Source organism: Erpetoichthys calabaricus, chromosome 6 (assembly GCF_900747795.2).
Source record: "Erpetoichthys calabaricus chromosome 6, fErpCal1.3, whole genome shotgun sequence".
In the NCBI taxonomy this organism is placed as follows: Eukaryota; Metazoa; Chordata; class Cladistia; order Polypteriformes; family Polypteridae; genus Erpetoichthys; species Erpetoichthys calabaricus.
This window is the reverse complement of record NC_041399.2, coordinates 85,894,381-85,911,827: the sequence shown is the minus strand read 5'-3', so window position 1 is coordinate 85,911,827 and position 17,447 is coordinate 85,894,381.

Here is a 17,447-nt window from a genome sequence, read left to right as displayed (position 1 = left end):
TTTTAAAATCAGCTGGGTACAAAAACAGGAAACAGTACTAAGCGAAAATATATTGTATTTTATGGCATAATCATTTTTCTGTAACATTTTCTCTTAAGGGTTATATAAAATAACAAGAAATGCATTTATCCTAGTGAATAATAAAATAACAGCATCAGCTTTTAAGCATAAACTCGGAAGGATATACAGTGGGTACGGAAAGTATTCAGACCCCCTTCAATTTTTCACTCTTTGTCATATTGCAGCCATTTGCTAAAATCATTTAAATTAATTTTTTTCCTCATTAATGTACACACAGCACCCCATATTGACAGACAAAAAAAAGAATTTTTGAAATTGTTGCAGATTTATTAAAAAAGAAAAACTGAAATATCACATGGTCCTAAGTATTCAGACCCTTTGCTCAGTATTTAGTAGAAGCACCCTTTAGAGCTAATACAGCCATGAGTCTTCTTGGGAAAGATGCAACAAGTTTTTCACACCTGGATTTGGGGATCCTCTGCCATTCCTCCTTGCAGATCCTCTCCAGTTCTGTCAGGTTGGATGGTAAACGTTGGTGGACAGCCATTTTTAGGTCTTTCCAGAGATGCTCAATTGGGTTTAAGTCAGGGCTCTGGCTGGGCCATTCAAGAACAGTCACAGAGTTGTTGTGAAGCCACTCCTTCGTTATTTTAGCTGTGTGCTTAGGGTCATTGTCTTGTTGGAAGGTAAACCTTCGGCCCAGTCTGAGGTCCTTAGCACTCTGGAGAAGGTTTTTGTCCAGGATATCCCTGTACTTGGCCGCATTCATCTTTCCCTCGATTGCAACCAGTCGTCCTGTCCCTGCAGCTGAAAAACACCCCCACAGCATGATGCTACCACCGCCATGCTTCACTGTGGGGACTGTATTGGACAAGTGATGAGCAGTGCCTGGTTGTCTCCAAACATACCGCTTAGAATTAAGGCCAAAAAGTTCTACCTTGGTCTCATCAGACCAGAGAATCTTATTTCTCACCATCTCAGTGTCCTTCAGGTGTCTTTTAGCAAACTCCATGCGGGCTGTCATGTGTCTTGCACTGAGGAGAGGCTTCCGACAGGCCACTCTGCCATAAAGCCCTGACTGGTGGAGGGCTGCAGTGATGGTTGACTTTCTACAGCTTTCTCCCATCTCCTGACTGCATCTCTGGAGCTCAGCCAAAGTGATCTTTGGGTTCTTCTTTACCTCTCTCACCAAGGCTCTTCTCCCCCGGTAGCTCAGCTTGGCTGGACGGCCAGCTCTAGGAAGGGTTCTGGTCGTCCCAAACGTCTTCCATTTAAGGATTATGGAGGCCACTATGCTCTTGGGAACCTTAAGTGCAGCAGAAATTTTTTTTGTAACCTTGGCCAGATCTGTGCCTTGCCACAATTCTGTCTCTGAGCTCTTCAGGCAGTTCCTTTGACCTCATGATTCTCATTTGCTCTGACATGCATTGTGAGCTGTAAGGTCTTATATAGACAGGTGTGTGGCTTTCCTAATCAAGTCCAATCAGTATAATCAAACACAGCTGGACTCAAATGAAGGTGATCTCAAGGATGATCAGAAGAAATGGAAAGCACCTGAGTTAAATATATGAGTGTCACAGCAAAGGGTCTGAATACTTAGGACCATGTGATATTTCAGTTTTTCTTTTTTAATAAATCTGCAACAATTTCAAAAATTCTTTTTTTTTGGTCTGTCAATATGGGGTGCTGTGTGTACATTAATGAGGAAAAAATTAATTTAAATGATTTTAGCAAATGGCTGCAATATAACAAAGAGTGAAAAATTGAAGGGGGTCTGAATACTTTCCATACCCACTGTAAGATTCAGACACATGCTAGGTGCACATTGGACCAGGATTCAATCAATTTCATGTCTTTACATCACAAATCGCATTGTATTTTCTTGAATAAAAACATCCAATTCAGGGATTTTAAGGACAGTAGCTGTTTAACCTTATCCTCAAAGAACTTCCATGTTTCCACCATCTGGAATTTACAGAAAAAGCACCAAGAAGACCTGTTAGGGCCGCTGACTTCTGGGCTCCTCTCTTACTCTTGTTTTGCCTTTGTTTAAGTGACGAGAGGAGGATACTTAGAAAGGCCTTAGATTTCAAGTCCACTGCTTGTTAAGTGTGCCATTTATAGAATGTCATATCAACTCATTATATCCATGTAAAGAATGATAGAAAGTGAATATTCATGGGGACATTTACAACTTTTCTTGCATGTCATGACAATTGGTAAGAAAATTTCAGAAGAAAGAAAGAAAAGCAGGAAGCTGATTAAGGTTTGATGGCCTTAACCTGCTCCTTTCTGGTACTGAACCAGACCTCTTGATCATACCTTGCGTTTGACCTGCTTGTTGCTTGAAGCACAGTCACACACAAGGACTTTCAACCCAATTTATGTTTTATTATTTATACAGAGCCCTGGCTGTTTATCATTTTGTATTTATGAGTTGATCTCTTGCTTTTACATCCACTAGCTTGATGTTTTTCACCTTTTTTGATGACGTCTTAAGCTGAGTTAGAAATTGATCTGTTTTTTTATGATAATTATTTCTTGATTCTGCCTGCCTCTTTGTTTATTGCTTTTGTGGCCAATGACTTTCTGTCAGTGGTTTTCCTAGCTACAGTTAGTTCCATAAATATTTGGACAGAGACAACTTTTTTCTAATTTTGGTTCTGTGCATTACCACAAGGAATTTAAATGAAACAACTCAGATGCAGTTGAAGTGCAGACTTTCAGCTTTAATTCAGTGGGGTGAACAAAATGATTGCATAAAAATGTGAGGCAACTAAAGCATAACACAATCCCTTCATTTCAGGGGCTCAAAAGTAATTGGACAAATTAAATAACTGGAAATAAAATGTTCATTTCTAATACTTGGTTGAAAACCCTTTGCTGGCAATGACAGCCTGAAGTCTTGAACTCATGGACATCACCAGATTCTGGGTTTCCTCCTTTTTAATGCTCTGCCAGGCTTTTACTGCAGCGGCTTTCAGTTGCTGTTTGTGGGCCTTTCTGTCTGAAGTTTAGTCATCAACAAGTGAAATGCATGCTCAATTGGGTTAAGATCAGGGGCCTCATGTATAACGCCATGCGTAGAACTCACACTATAACATGGCGTAAGCACAAAAGCTGGAATGTGCGTACACACAGAAAAATCCAGATGCAGGAATCTGTACGTACGCAAACTTTCACGTTCTTCCACTACATAAATCCCGATCAGTGTGAAAAGTAACGCATGTGCACGCGCCTTCTGTCCCGCTCCAACTCCTCCCAGAATTATGCCTCTTTGAATATGCAAATCGATATAAATAGCTTTCTGAGAAAAGACAATGGGAAACGCACGGGGGAAAATATAATAATTTCAGCAAATACCAAGTGGAGGCAAAGGAAAAATGTACTATTTGTTGGTTTAAACAGTGGTATAATCAACAAAAGAAAGTTGATCGAGTGACAGAGTATCGAAAAACTTGAAAGGTCAAGTTCACAAAGTTGCACAGTGCCCGAAATAAAAAAGAAATCACATATCAAAGTCGCCGTGAAAAGGCAAGTCATAGCCCACCGTCTGAGTGTCATATGAAAGCTTATTAGGGTACAGACAAAAAAAATAGGCACACAGTGGGGAAAATAGCATGAAATGTCAACTTTAATCTCGAAAATTCCACTTTAATCACGTAGTTTATTTTGCCATTAAAGTAGAACATCATAAACTTCATCTTAAAATCGTTTACTTTACTAGTTTCTCAAATCCCATTGTAACTGAAGTAGGACGTTAAATGCTTTGTTCTGTATTTGATCTTCTTTGTGCTCTGTGTGTGAATCACTACCTGCTTCTTAAACGGGCTTTCTTTTTCCGACAGGACACATAATCCATTACATTCGTGATATTACAGCTCTCTGAATAATTAAAATACTGAGATGTATATGTGATATCTTTTTCATGATGATAGGAATGAAAGCATGTTATTAAACATGGGAACACGGTGGCGCAGTGATTGGTCGTGTCTCACGCAAGAGGCTTGCTGCGCCATGTGAGACCTTTGATGAAATAATTTATTACAGAAGTACTGTCTCTTTCAAACGTACTAACCTCCAATTCCTGTCCTTACTTTTCTTTCTCCAAATACCCAATCGCCACACAATCAGCTATGTAATAGACGTGAAGCCATTTGTAAGCTTAGAACGCCGATTCTTCAAAACTTTTAAGGAACATTGAAATATCTTCGTAGTACATGTTTAATTATTATATCCGTCTATCCTTTCAGTGTCGCATCAGCAACAGCAAGAATACAACGCAATGCAGGAACAATCCCTGAACTAGCTAGCGCTGCGGCACCGTGTCCTCACATGTTTAATTATTAACAATACAGATTATTTAAATGAAGTTAAAGTTTTATCTGTATAATATAATCAACATATTTTGCTGCATTTCATCTTAAAAATGAATACCGTCATCATATGTAAATACACGCTTTATAAAGTGGCGCAGGTTGTGCAATATTATAACTGTAGTGCAAGTTTACAGTGGGGTAATTGTACTTATAAGTAAACAGTTCTACAAGGAGCACTTGATGGACTGATTGAGTGCGTTTATAGTTCTTGGGATGAAACTTTTTCTAAACTGCAAAGTCCGTACTGGGAAGTCTCTAAAGCGTTTTGCCGTGGCTGAGTCAGCGTCTGCTTCATGCTGTATACCGATAATTCTCTTTCCGATCAGCTGCTGCTGTGATTCCCCACTCAGATACAGTGATATAAATACTCCGAGTGGTGCAGTGAGAGTAATATGGAAAAAGATGATCTGCTGTGACAACACCTAATGGGAGCAGCTGAAAGAAGAAGAAGATGCAGTGAGAGTTACAACGCTAAAGCAGTTATGGTATTTGGAATACTATGGCTATTCCCTGGACCATTATATTGCTGCAGGTTAATTACAATCAGATGCATTACACTAATAAACAATATGCAGTTAGTTTCAGTGTATTTATAAAGCCGCGTCAGGAATGTGGATCTAAGAAAGAAAGGGTGACCACACAGGAACAGTAGCACTGCTTTGACGCTGGGGGCCGCCAGTCTGCAAACCCGAGCGGAGAAATTGCGTACTCCAAGGTATGAGGTACCGTGGAAGTGTGCGTGGCTTTACGCCAAGTTTAGGTTTTATACATTGCGATTTGAGTGTGGAAACGTTCGTACGCAACATTTCTGTGCGAATGCACCGTTTATACATGAGGCCCCAGGTGACTGACTTGGCCATTCAAGAATTTTCCACTTCTTTGCTTTAATAAACTCCTGGGTTGCTTTGGCTGTATGTTTTGGGTCATTGTCCATCTGTATCATGAAACACCGCCCAATCAATTTGACTGCATTTAGCTGGATTTGAGCAGACAGTATGTCTCTGAACACCTCAGAATTCATTCGGCTGCTTCTGTCCTATGTCACATCATCAATACACACTAGTGTCCCAGTGCCACTGGCAGCCATGCATGCCCAAGCCATCACACTGCCTCCACCGTGTTTTACAGATGATGTGGTATGCTTTGGATAATGAGCTGTTCCACGCCTTCTCCATACTTTTTTCTTGCCATCATTCTGGTAGAGGTTGATCTTGGTTTCATCTGTCCAAAGAATGTTTTTCCAGAACTCTGCTGGCTTTTTTAGATGTTCTTTAGCAAAGTCCAATCTAGCCTTTCTATTCTTGAGGCTCATAAGTGGCTTGCACCTTGCAGTGCACCCTCTGTATTTACTTTCATGCAGTCATCTCTTTATGGTAGACTTGGATATCGATACGCCTACCCCCTGGAGAGTGTTGTTCACTTGGTTGGCTGTTTCTCTTCACCATGGAAATGATTCTGTGATCATCCACCACTGTTGTCTTCCGTGGACGTCCAGGTCTTTTTGTGTTGCTGAGTTCACTAGTGCTTGCTTTCTTTCTCAGGATGTACCAAACTGTAGATTTTGCCACTTGTAATATTGTAGCAATTTCTCGGATGGGTTTTTTCTGTTTTCGCAGCTTAAGGATGGCTTCTTTCACCTGCATGGAGAGCTCCTTTGACCGCATGTTGTCTGTTCACAGCAAAATCTTCCACATGCGAGCACCACACCTCAAATCAACTCCAGGCCTTTTATCTGCTTAATTGATAATGACATAACGACGGACTTGCCCACACCTGCCCATGAAATAGCCTTTGAGTCAATTGTCCAATTACTTTTGAGCCCCTGAAATGAAGGGATTGTGTTAAAAAAAATGCTTTAGTTGCCTAACATTTTTATGCAATCGTTTTGTTCACCCCACTGAATTAAAGCTGATTCACTTCAACTGCATCTGAGTTGTTTCATTTAAAATTCATTGTGGTAATGTACAGAACCAAAACTAGCAAAAAGTTGTCTCTGTCGAAATATTTATGGACCTAATTGTATGTCTGCATGTCCTCTGGCTTTCTCAGTGCATCATAACTGGAGCAAGAGTCTGTGATTTTTAAGGGTTAGTGTACACTATGCTGTCTTCACAAAAGTGGTTTTTCAATCTGCCAGAAAACTGTGAGAAAGATCATCATAATCTGTACTCACAAGGCACAAGATACTTTCATACTCACTCCAAACAGCAGCATCAAGGTGAAAGGTCTTGCAAGTTGATTTGGCATTTCAGTTCCCATTGACCAATCAAGAAGCAGATCCCTGTTCACACTTTTTCTTGTCAAGCATGGCTGCGAAATGAAATGTCAATGCATGAGAAAGAGGACTATCCATAGTACAGTATGTATTTCCACAGTTCATTATGATCATGTCTTTTAAAAAACATTGAAGAACATTACCCAGCAGCAGCAAATTCGAGGTAGATATCCAAGTTTGTACTTTTAACAGAATAGCAGAAGCAATGTAGTCTGCTAGCGTAAGATACAGACTGGTCAAATTCTTGTCACGTGCTTTGCTGCAGTACATTTAGTGTACTATAAAAACAGAAATACAGGCCAGTATCGCATCATTCTTCAGTTTCAAAATGCTTGCCTACTGTGAATTTCACACAATAGTCTTGCCAAGCAGTCTCTCATATGAGATGATTTAATGACATCCAAACTTTTGTAAACCACTAAAATTACATAGTGTATATATCTGCCTCCAATGTGCTGTCTGCACAAATGAGACCTGCATGTGGGGACATCTAAACTCCTGATGATGAAGCACATGAAAAAAGCACCAACTGTACACGTGTCCTAAGGGAATGTCAAATTCATTTGGCCCAAATCTGGCAACACGTTCCCTTGCTCTTTATACCATGCCTTCTACTATTTATTTCAAGAGTACTAGATGACTCTCCCTTGTAGTTTCTGGTCAAGTTTTCCTAACCCCCAAACAATCAGACCCCCCCCAATTGAGCTACTTAGACCTGGGCAACAATATGCTAGCCAGGCAACCGATCTTAAATATTTGTTAACTGTGCCCCTGCATGTTAATTTAGCTGGAACTGCTATAGAAATGATAAAGGTATTCAGTAAAGCACATACTGTATGATCATTTTCATATTTAATTAAAAATTAACTTTAGCTCATGATAATAAATAGTTGTAAAATAGCACATTATATAGAAAGAAGTAATAATTGTTGGGAAAATAGCAATATTATCATGACAAATATCAGTAATTAATTGTCTTCTAGTAATGAGATTTGGATTAATTAACCTAAAGCTACATAATTGCAAGATATTTTAATTTCTCATCAGTCTGTACTTCTTAAAGCCTGACCAAAAACTCATTAATATATGTACACAAAACTACTGGAACAGAACGATCTGACATCAAAAGGATAGCATTTAAATCCTTTGCTTTACTCATAATGCACCGATCGTGACGGACTGCGTGATCTGACATCATTTCATGGTTCACACTTGAGACGCTGGCACAGTCTGCACAGATGGTGTGTGGCTTTCTGTCTAAACATCATCTGCTGCTTGGGCCACCGGGAAATCTTTCTGTTGCTAGTATTGTTTAAGATGCTATGACTATCTGGGGACATTCAAAAAATAAATTATGGTGCAACACTTAAATGACATCCAAATGAATCCTAGGGCCAAGCTGCTTTTGTTTAAATATTTTTACTTAACTTTACAATAGCAACAATGACAATTTATTTCTTGCATGGATTCAAATCACACAAATGATGCCTCAATAAGCTTTAACAGGCCCTGTTTAATTGACAGCCCCCTCATCCTTGACTCCATGAGAAGACAAGTAAAAAAAAAAAAAACAAAAACTATCCCAATAACCTTGCAGGAAATCTTGGGAAAGGCAATTCACAGAGTGAGACCCCCTTCCAGGTAAGCTGGGTGTGCAGTGGGTGTCAAAAATAGAGTAAATACAGCACATGGAACAGAATACAAGTGATCTCTTTCACAGAGCTCGATGGCCAATCTGTCCTTGCCACCTAGGAAGTACAACATGACAGTGCCACATACTTTGTTCTTGCACTGCGCTCCTAACTAAGAGCAGACGTAGAGTGCCACGATAGCTCCCAAGGCAAAATGCAATATTATACCAATCACTAAAAACAGAACTAGCACATAACAAAGACAGATTTGTTAAAACACACCAAAAGCAAAGCAGAAACTGATTAACATAAATGGAAAACAGCAATGTCACTTGATTAATTAATAGTAGAACTGTGGCCAGTAGACAAGAGAGGAGATTAAAATTGTAAAAGAGAAAGTGAAAGACAAAGTCAGACATGGTCAGAGTCCTAGCGATCTCAGCCAACTAGACACCTACCCTCTCCTGGGCTTTCTACAGCTGGGCCAGTGCTGGGCTGTCCAGTCTGGCAAAAGAACCCTTCAGTTTGATGATTCCAATACTCCTTTATCTTTTTTCATTAGCAGGAAAACAACATGGCCATAGAACAGTGGCACCAAGTGCCATTTCAGGATACCATGAGGAGAAATAAAATGGGGAAGGATTGGTAGCAGTTTATAAATAATGCATTACTTCTATTTCTGTGCCAGTGACTAACAAACAGAAATGTAGTATTCCCAGCTAAACAGCAGCTCTAGTCAGGGTATGCTAGACTAAAGCAGTGAGTCTTCAGCCTGGATTTAAAAGCTGAGACTGAAAGAGCTTCTCTTATAGTAGCAGGCAGACCATTGCACAGGTTTGTGACCCTGTAACTAAAAGCTCGACCTCCCACTGTTATTTTATCAATCCTCATTATCAAAAACAGGTCGGCATCTTTAGATCTTAATTTGCACTCTGGTTTGTAATTAATGTTAAGTTGAGATAAGTAAGCAGGGCCTTGGCTATTTAAAAGAATTTCGAAATCAGCCCTAAGCTTAACTGGGAGCCATTGTAGGGATTTGATAACAGGAGTTATCTTCTTTGTATATCATACGCTACCGTGGCTGTTCGTTTGTCTGTCCAGGATTTTAAATCCCCTGTAGCTCGCAAACCGTTTGGCCTATTGACCTGAAATTTGGTAAACATATACTATGTGATGTCTACTATCCGCTTTCGGGGAGATGATTGACCTCCAAGGTAATTCCTCTTTTTATTTTTATTTTATTTTATTGTAGAATCAACTCTCAGCAGCGCATACATACGGGCACCATTCTCATCCCTACCACCTTCACCATCACTTCCCGTACCTCTTCATATCTTAAATCATTCTTAAGGCAGATTGAAGACTTAAGTGAAAAATTAAGGAAAATGTACTAAGTAATTGCAACACAAACACTGACTTAATCAGTTTTAACGCAAAAAGATGCCAACGATAGAAGAGAAGAAGCGGGCCGAACGGGTGGAGAAAAGAAGAGCAGCTCAGGAAGCAGCAGGCACATCAACCTCTGAGCAAACGAATGCTAAACGTACCGAGAAACAGTATGAAAATTATGAATGATCAAGTCAAGTGTATTCACTGCACCGTTACTGGTATGTTCATATTTTCTGGTTCTTGTAATAGTTCTTGCAGAAGCATGTTCAATTAACTGAAAGCTCCATAAAGAACAATTTGAACAGCCATTGAATAACACATTGTAATTTTCAATCCTAATTTAAACAAATGTATGAATTAATTTCTCAGTATCCTACCAATTCACAAAATATCTTATTTTTTCAAAATTTTTACAATGGAAAATGCCTGTTTTGAATAGTTTTGTAATATGTGCTTTAAACTATGGGTAGTGTCAAAGATACTACCTAGATTATGCGCTGATTCAGTAAAACTAATGAATTCCTCCAATAGTTAACAGTTCTGTTTTTTCTGTATTCAAAGACAAATAGTTTTCATCCATCTGCTCTTTTAACTCTTATTAAGGACAACATTGGAGAACTGACATTTGGTCTAAAAGAAAGATATATTTGTCATCTGCATACGGATGAAAATTAATGTTATGCTTTCTAATGATAGTTCCTAATGGAAGCATGTAAAGTGAAAACAGTAAATGTCCCAGAACTGAGGCCTGCGGGACACCATATTTAACTTATGAGTGTAATGATGGAGTACTGTGAGCACATTTCTGTATGTCATGAAATTGATTTGATAAATAAGAACTAAACCAGCAAGCACAGTGTTTGTGAATCCAACATAATTTTCCTGCTTGTGTAGTAAAATAGAATGGCCAATGGTGTTTAACACTGGTCCTGCGGTGGGTTGGCACCCTGCCCAGGATTGGTTCCCTGCCTTGTGCCCTGTGTTGGCTGGGATTGGCTCCAGCAGACCCCCGTGACCCTGTGTTCGGATTCAACGGGTTGGAACATGGATGGATGGATGGATGTTTAACACTGCACTTACATATAACACCATAATTACTGTGTAATTTCTTTTATCAGAGGATATCAGAATGCCATTTACAACACACGTTAATGTCGTTTCTGTACTATGACCAGTGCAAAACCCAGACTGCAATTTCTCAAATAAATTGTGATGTGTAAGGTGAGATAGAAGTTACGTACCAACAAAGTTTTCAAGTATTTTACATAGAAATGGTAAATTTGAAATGGGTCTCTAATTATTAAGCGTATGTGGGTCCGGCTTTTTAAGCTGTGGTCTGTAGTGGCTAATGTAGTGGTAGAGTGATGGTGAAGAGAGTCATTTCGCTGCCATAGAACTTTGACACTAATAAAATTATCTGTACCCAGGGTATTCTATAAGAAAATATGAAGTTGCCTGTCAGAGAGGAGAAACTTGGCCAAGCTGAATTATTCCTAGGCACAACAACACATCCACAAGTGAATGGTCCAAAGTATTTGCGAATAGCCAAAACAAAGAGATGCAGTGGTGGGACATTATGAAAGAGATGTACCCTCAAACATCAGTGAGCAGACACAGTGCCATATAGAGGAGGAGTGGGCTAAACTGATCCAGTATGAAGGAAGAGACTCATAAACTTTTATAATACTAGGGGGCTCCGGCTCCGGCCCCTGCTTGCTTCGCTCGCCCATCCCCGTGTTTGGTTTACCAGATATACAACTTAAAGAGATTGTTATTTTCATGGGAATTGTTACATATGCATTATTTTCACTTTTACTTTAAAAAGCTTTTGTAAAAACAATACTTGTCCTTTATTTTCGGCCCCGTGCGTGGTTACATCTCTTTTTCGCAAGACGTATAACGTTGCTCGCGTTGTGAAGGGGAGGACGGCTGAACGCACGCTAAGGATATGCTGCTGGCGAGCTGCCTGTTCTGCTTGTCACATGTCGTTGTTTTAAGAGCTGGGAGCACATGTTGCTTGTCTGCCAAAAACAATCCAGCAACTGTTAGGTTAGGTGTCTGTGGAATTGTTTTAAATGATGGCTCACTGCCTTGTCTCGCGTGACGTTGTAAAAACAATAATTGTCCTTTATTTCCGGCCCTGGGTGTGGTTAAATCTCTTTCTTGCAGAGCATATAACACTGCTTGCGTTGTGAAGGGGGGGGCAGCTGCTGTCGCACTGCCCATCGATCATTTTAAAGCCTGTACAGCCGCTGTCCTTTTTGCCACTTTGTGTCTCTGCTGCTTGCGTTATGATTTCTTCTCTGTGATCATAAATATACACTTGACCGAATTGTGTTTTCTTTGAAATTAAACTTGTCATTACTTTAACTGTTGCGGGACCACAGATTCTCATAGCGTGTGGTCCATTATTGTGTAAATCTACGTGTTGTGCATTGAATGATGCTAATGCGAAAAGACTTTCTTTTCTGCTCTTTGCCTTTTATTTCTGACCTCACTTTGTCCTGCTATTTTTTCAAGTACACCTGGTCCTGATGATTAATTTCCTTTTGTTTGCGCTAATGCGCTCTTTTAGTCGTCGATGTTACATTTATAACTTATTGTCCTTTATATGCACTGAGACCCCTGTATCTGTGTGCACTGCGTGCCTTTACACTACTGATGTTTTTGCTGGCCGTGCTGTTTCTTGCTTGTAAGTAGGGCGTGTCTTGCAAGAATCTCATGTTGTATGTCCCAGCAAGACGCTCTGTGGCCATTCTCTTTAGTCTCGCGGGTCTTTTATTTGTCTTCCGTGATCTTAACGTGAACATCACGTATCGTAGCCATACTGTTTCTCTACAGGATTTTTTTTATAACAGAGAGATGAGTTGATAACTTCCAAGTTAGTGCTGCTAAAGGAGGAGAAGATACTGCAGATTAGCCTACGTTTACATTTTCACATATGGCTTCTACATATTAGTGTATTTTTAACTAGATAATTACAAAGTAAGGTCTATTACATTTCTTGTCACCTATAAACACATTAATGTAATTTTAGGTCTTGACAAAGATTAGGTGGTCTTGATCTATAAAACCATACAATTGAAGAAGGGAGGGGGGTGCTTACTTTTTCACATGACTGTATTTCACTTTCCCAGTGGTGTTATTTGCGCCATCCTTGAAACCATCCTGTAAGGGTGTAACCAACTCTGTTAGTTCAGTTTTCTTTCAATTCACTTTATTTTTCCACTGAAAAGCCCAGCATGCCATACACTAATTTTGAATAAAATATAATTAGCTCATCCTCTCAGCTTTGACAAGTGAAAGTGACAGCTTTAAATTCAAGCTGTATTTCATGTTGGATTTGGAGGAATACTATGGACTAAAAATTATTTCTGTAAATAAGCAAAAAAAACCCATTTATTTACGTTCGCATTTCATGCTCCTTTTCTTTATTTATTGTAAAAATTCACAGTACTTTAAATTTTTTGCATATTTAATTTTTTCTGAAATATTTCTCCATATTCCCAAAGGTGCGCGTCCCTAAAATGTTCCAGCCAAACAACAATCCCTGTTTATGCCCTTCTGCGGCCTTGTCCAGCTCTCCTTGTGTATCGACCTGTCTCCTGCTATCTCCTCCGTGCTCTTGAGACTGTTCTGGGAGACACAGCAAACCTTCTTGTGACAACACGTTATGGATGTGCCATCCTGAGGAGATGGACCACCTGAATCGGCTGTAGGTACCACCTCATGCTACTAGTAGTGACAAGGACCTTAGTGTGGAAGAAAACTATACAGGCCATCCCTGCTGGGTGTCCTGTTCTCCCCTTACATTGAGGAAAATAAGTACAGGCAGGAGGAAGCATCAATCAGTCTTGCAAGGGTAACACTCAAATCAGCAAAGAAGTAAAATGAAAGTGTTACCAAGAGGTATTCGTGCTACATCCTTTTATACACTTCAAAATCAGATCTTTAGTCCTTACTCATAACATAAGCTCTAATACCGTTGGTTACACCTAGTTGCTAACAGGACATGGCAGAACAGAGATACCTTAAAAGGTCTCTGTCAACCTGGTCCACTTGGCCGGATGGACACTTGTCAGTTTCGTTATCCTTAAAAGTTCATGAATCTTTAAGGTGTTAAAGTACACTGGCCTCTTAAACTTCTGTACGCCCACACAGTCTCGAGCTTATCCTGCACAGTTCAGTCAACTACAATTTCCCTGTCTCATTCTTACCATGACTTGTCAGCCACAGACAAGCCAAGCAGCATTAGGTGTTAAAACAAGCACGCCCTAGAAGAGAAGCATTTTTAACTTTATTTTTTTTTGATTTGTTAAAGCCTTGCTGTTACTGCAATACTAAATAATAAAACACACTTAACTGCCCTTTCCTCACTAAATTCAAACTTCCTTGTTATAGTAAACACCACATTATACCTCAGCTTTTAAGCGTAAGCTCAGAAGAGTAAAAACTCAGCATAAACCTAGTAAGCAATGCAGCTGTTGTTTCTTGTCTTGTCAACACAACTTTATTACATGAATGTTATCCAAATCCGACTTCTACAGTAGCAAAACACAAAATTAGAGAAGAACCAGTCAGGAAGGATCAGGAAAGAGCAATTGTCTGTGGCCACCGCCTATAAGACCATACCCATTTTGGAGGTTGTCTTTCTGTTGCCTGTCCAGTTGTACCTGTTGTCAAAGCAGGTGAAGTTGATTCACAATCACTTATACAAATACAATACAATTTATTTTTGTATAGCCCAAAATCACACAAGAAGTGCCGCAATGGGCTTTAACAGGCCCTGCCTCTTGACAGCCCCCCAGCCTTGACTCTCTTAAGAAGACAAGGAAAAACTCCCAAAAAAACCCTTGTGGGGAAAAAATGGAAGAAACCTTGGGAAAGGCAGTTCAAAGAGAGATCCCTTTCCAGGGAGGCTGGGCGTGCAGTGGGTGTCAAACGAAGGGGGTCAATACAATACAATACAATACACAGAACAGAACAAATCCTCAATACAGTATAATAATAAAAATTTTAGAAGTACGGAGCAGAATTTAACAGTAGATGATATCACATGATAAGATTTGGATATGTTTAGAGTCCTGGAGACCTCATCCATCAAGCTGCCTCCCCCATTTGGCCATTCCACGGCTGAAACAGTGTTGGGCCAGCCAATCCGATGAAAGGACCTCTCTTTCCCACAATTCCTGCGATCCTCCATCAGGGATGACTTTACCTTAGGCAGGCAAAACAACTTGGCAGGTGGGCTATGGCACCAAGTGCCACATTTGAGTACCGAGAAGAGAAACAGAATAGGTGAGGGTTAGTAACAAATTATAACTATCATGTTACTTATGTTTTAGTGCTAATGACTAACAACAGAGATGCAGTCTGTACAGTTAATCAGCAGCTCTAGTCAGGATACGCTAAACTGAAGTAGTGAGTCTTCAGCCAGGATTTAAAAGCTGAGACCGAAGGGGCATCTCTTATAGTAGCAGGCAGACCATTCCACAGTTTAGGGGCCCTGTAACTAAAAGCTCGACCTCCCACTGTTATTTTATTAATCCTTATGCTTCCTGATAGGACAGTTTGATATCCCTGAATCTTAACTGACTTGGTGTTTGACTGTGATGTGTTCCCTTAATTATTTTGAGCAGCGTATGTCTGATAAGACCTGTATGGCTGCTTTGGACTTGCTTGCAACGTTTTAGTCTAAAACATGTTTATTATGTTTTAGTCTGTTGTTGGGTCATTACCCTTCAAAGGACTGCAGGAAGTCAGATATTTGATCAGTGATCCCGAGTGTATGTGTTTAAGTTCCCCTCATTCATTACTGAGTACACTTATAGTTGTCATCAGTTGCAAGGCAGGAACCAACCCCAGACAGCACCCCAGTCCACTTGAACACCCAAGTGGCATTGCCAATAACATGTATGTGTTTGGGAAATGGCAGGAAATCTGGTGTACTGCAGTAAAATGAATGAAGACACAGGAAATAGGTGCCAACTCGAGATAGACAGCGACTCGGACACAATTTGTATCAAGTCACTTAGAGCTGTGAGGGCTAACCCTTGTGCCACTGTGCCATTTTTACATGTTTATTGCATTAAGAGCACATTAATGTGCAGGACACACATCACCTTATGACTTTATTCCCTGGGATGGCTTGTCCACTGCTAATGTGACTTAACTGGCCTGTCGCCTTGTTTTCATAGCTGTTCATTTCACTATGCAATACCCCAGAAGGCTGCTAGTGAGGGTCATGACTGCACCAGTAACACTAAGGATTATGCCAGAGGAAGGAGCTGGGCACATGCTGTGAAGGCCTGCTGTGACAGTGATTGGATTTGGAGGCAAAGGGCAGAAGGCAGCAGGACGAAGCGTGAACCGAGCTTGGCTAGGAGACTGCTGTCTGATGCATGAATGTGACTTCAAGAACTGGAGAATGTCAGACTGTAAGCCACACAGCTAGAAAGCCTGAAATGTATACGAGGTGTGCAGAAGTTATATTTACTGCAGTTTCTTTGGCATCTCTTAAATGTCTCCACCAAGTTTGTCTTGTTTTATTTTTAAACCCCACTGCTCTGTTCATGGGAAGTAGGAGTATATGTTGTCAGCACTAGATATAAGGTAGGAAGCAACTTTGGATGTGGCTCCATTTGATATCAGGGTACACCCACCCAACTGGGGTAACGGAGGGAACAGGAGATCTGGAGAAAAGCCCACACAGACATGAGGGGAACTTGCAAAAAGAAAATACCAAGGCCAAAATTTGAAACCACAACTCTAGAGGTGTGAGACAGCAGTGCTAACCACTGTACCATCATGTTACTTGTCTCCTTAATTAAGTTTTTTTTTTAAGTAGTGGTAACACATTTGTGAGTTGAGGACCTTATTTTTAATGGTTGACCAGTCTATGAGTCCCCTGGCTGTCATTTCCAGTGCTGGCTATGTGGCTTCTTAGACTTATGGCCTATAAGGCCTCATAGCAGATGAGACAAGAAGGTATCACTAGACCTGCCCTGAGATGGTCTTGACCACTTTTCTGGACACTTGAGTCAGTGTGCCATTAGACTGCCTAGGAAGAAGCTGACCAGCCAGATGTTGCTTTGTGGATTTTCTTTGTTGTCATGTTATGTTTGGTATTCACCTAGTTTTATCTTCTGTAGTCTAGACTGAGAGGTGGCATGATGGAACAGTGCGTAGTGCTTCTGACTCACTTTGCCAGCATCCTGGACTCAAATCCCAGCCAGACACTTCCACCATAGTCTGCAGATTCTTGCAGTGTGGGTACATTGGTAGTTGCCGCCCCTGCATATTCAGTTACTACTGATTCAGAATATCCCACCCTGGGTTAATCCCTGGTTTTCATCCGATACTACTGAACTGTCATCCCAGGACTTTACAATGGGATTAGATGAGTGTGAAAATGAAGGGGTGGCTTTGATTGGATTTCTGTTTTGGTTGCTGCATTTTGTGTTGGGAGGTTTATGGAACAAGCCAGTTGCTTATGAAGGCTGCTCTATAAAAGCAGAGACATAGTCATGTCCCATTTGGCATGTCTTGAATTTAAATGTGTGTTATTTAGCAGGGATTGCTGGTTCCCATTGCATATGGATCCTTAGGCCTTAGATGCGAGATGTGAGGACCAGACCGAGGTTTGAGAACTTCTAATCATGTTGGGTGATGTTTCTCTGCCTTTTCCAGTTTTCCCTCTTGTGCTCAATATCCTTAAATTGCCTCTGGAGCTTTGATGGAGTGTGGACTTGC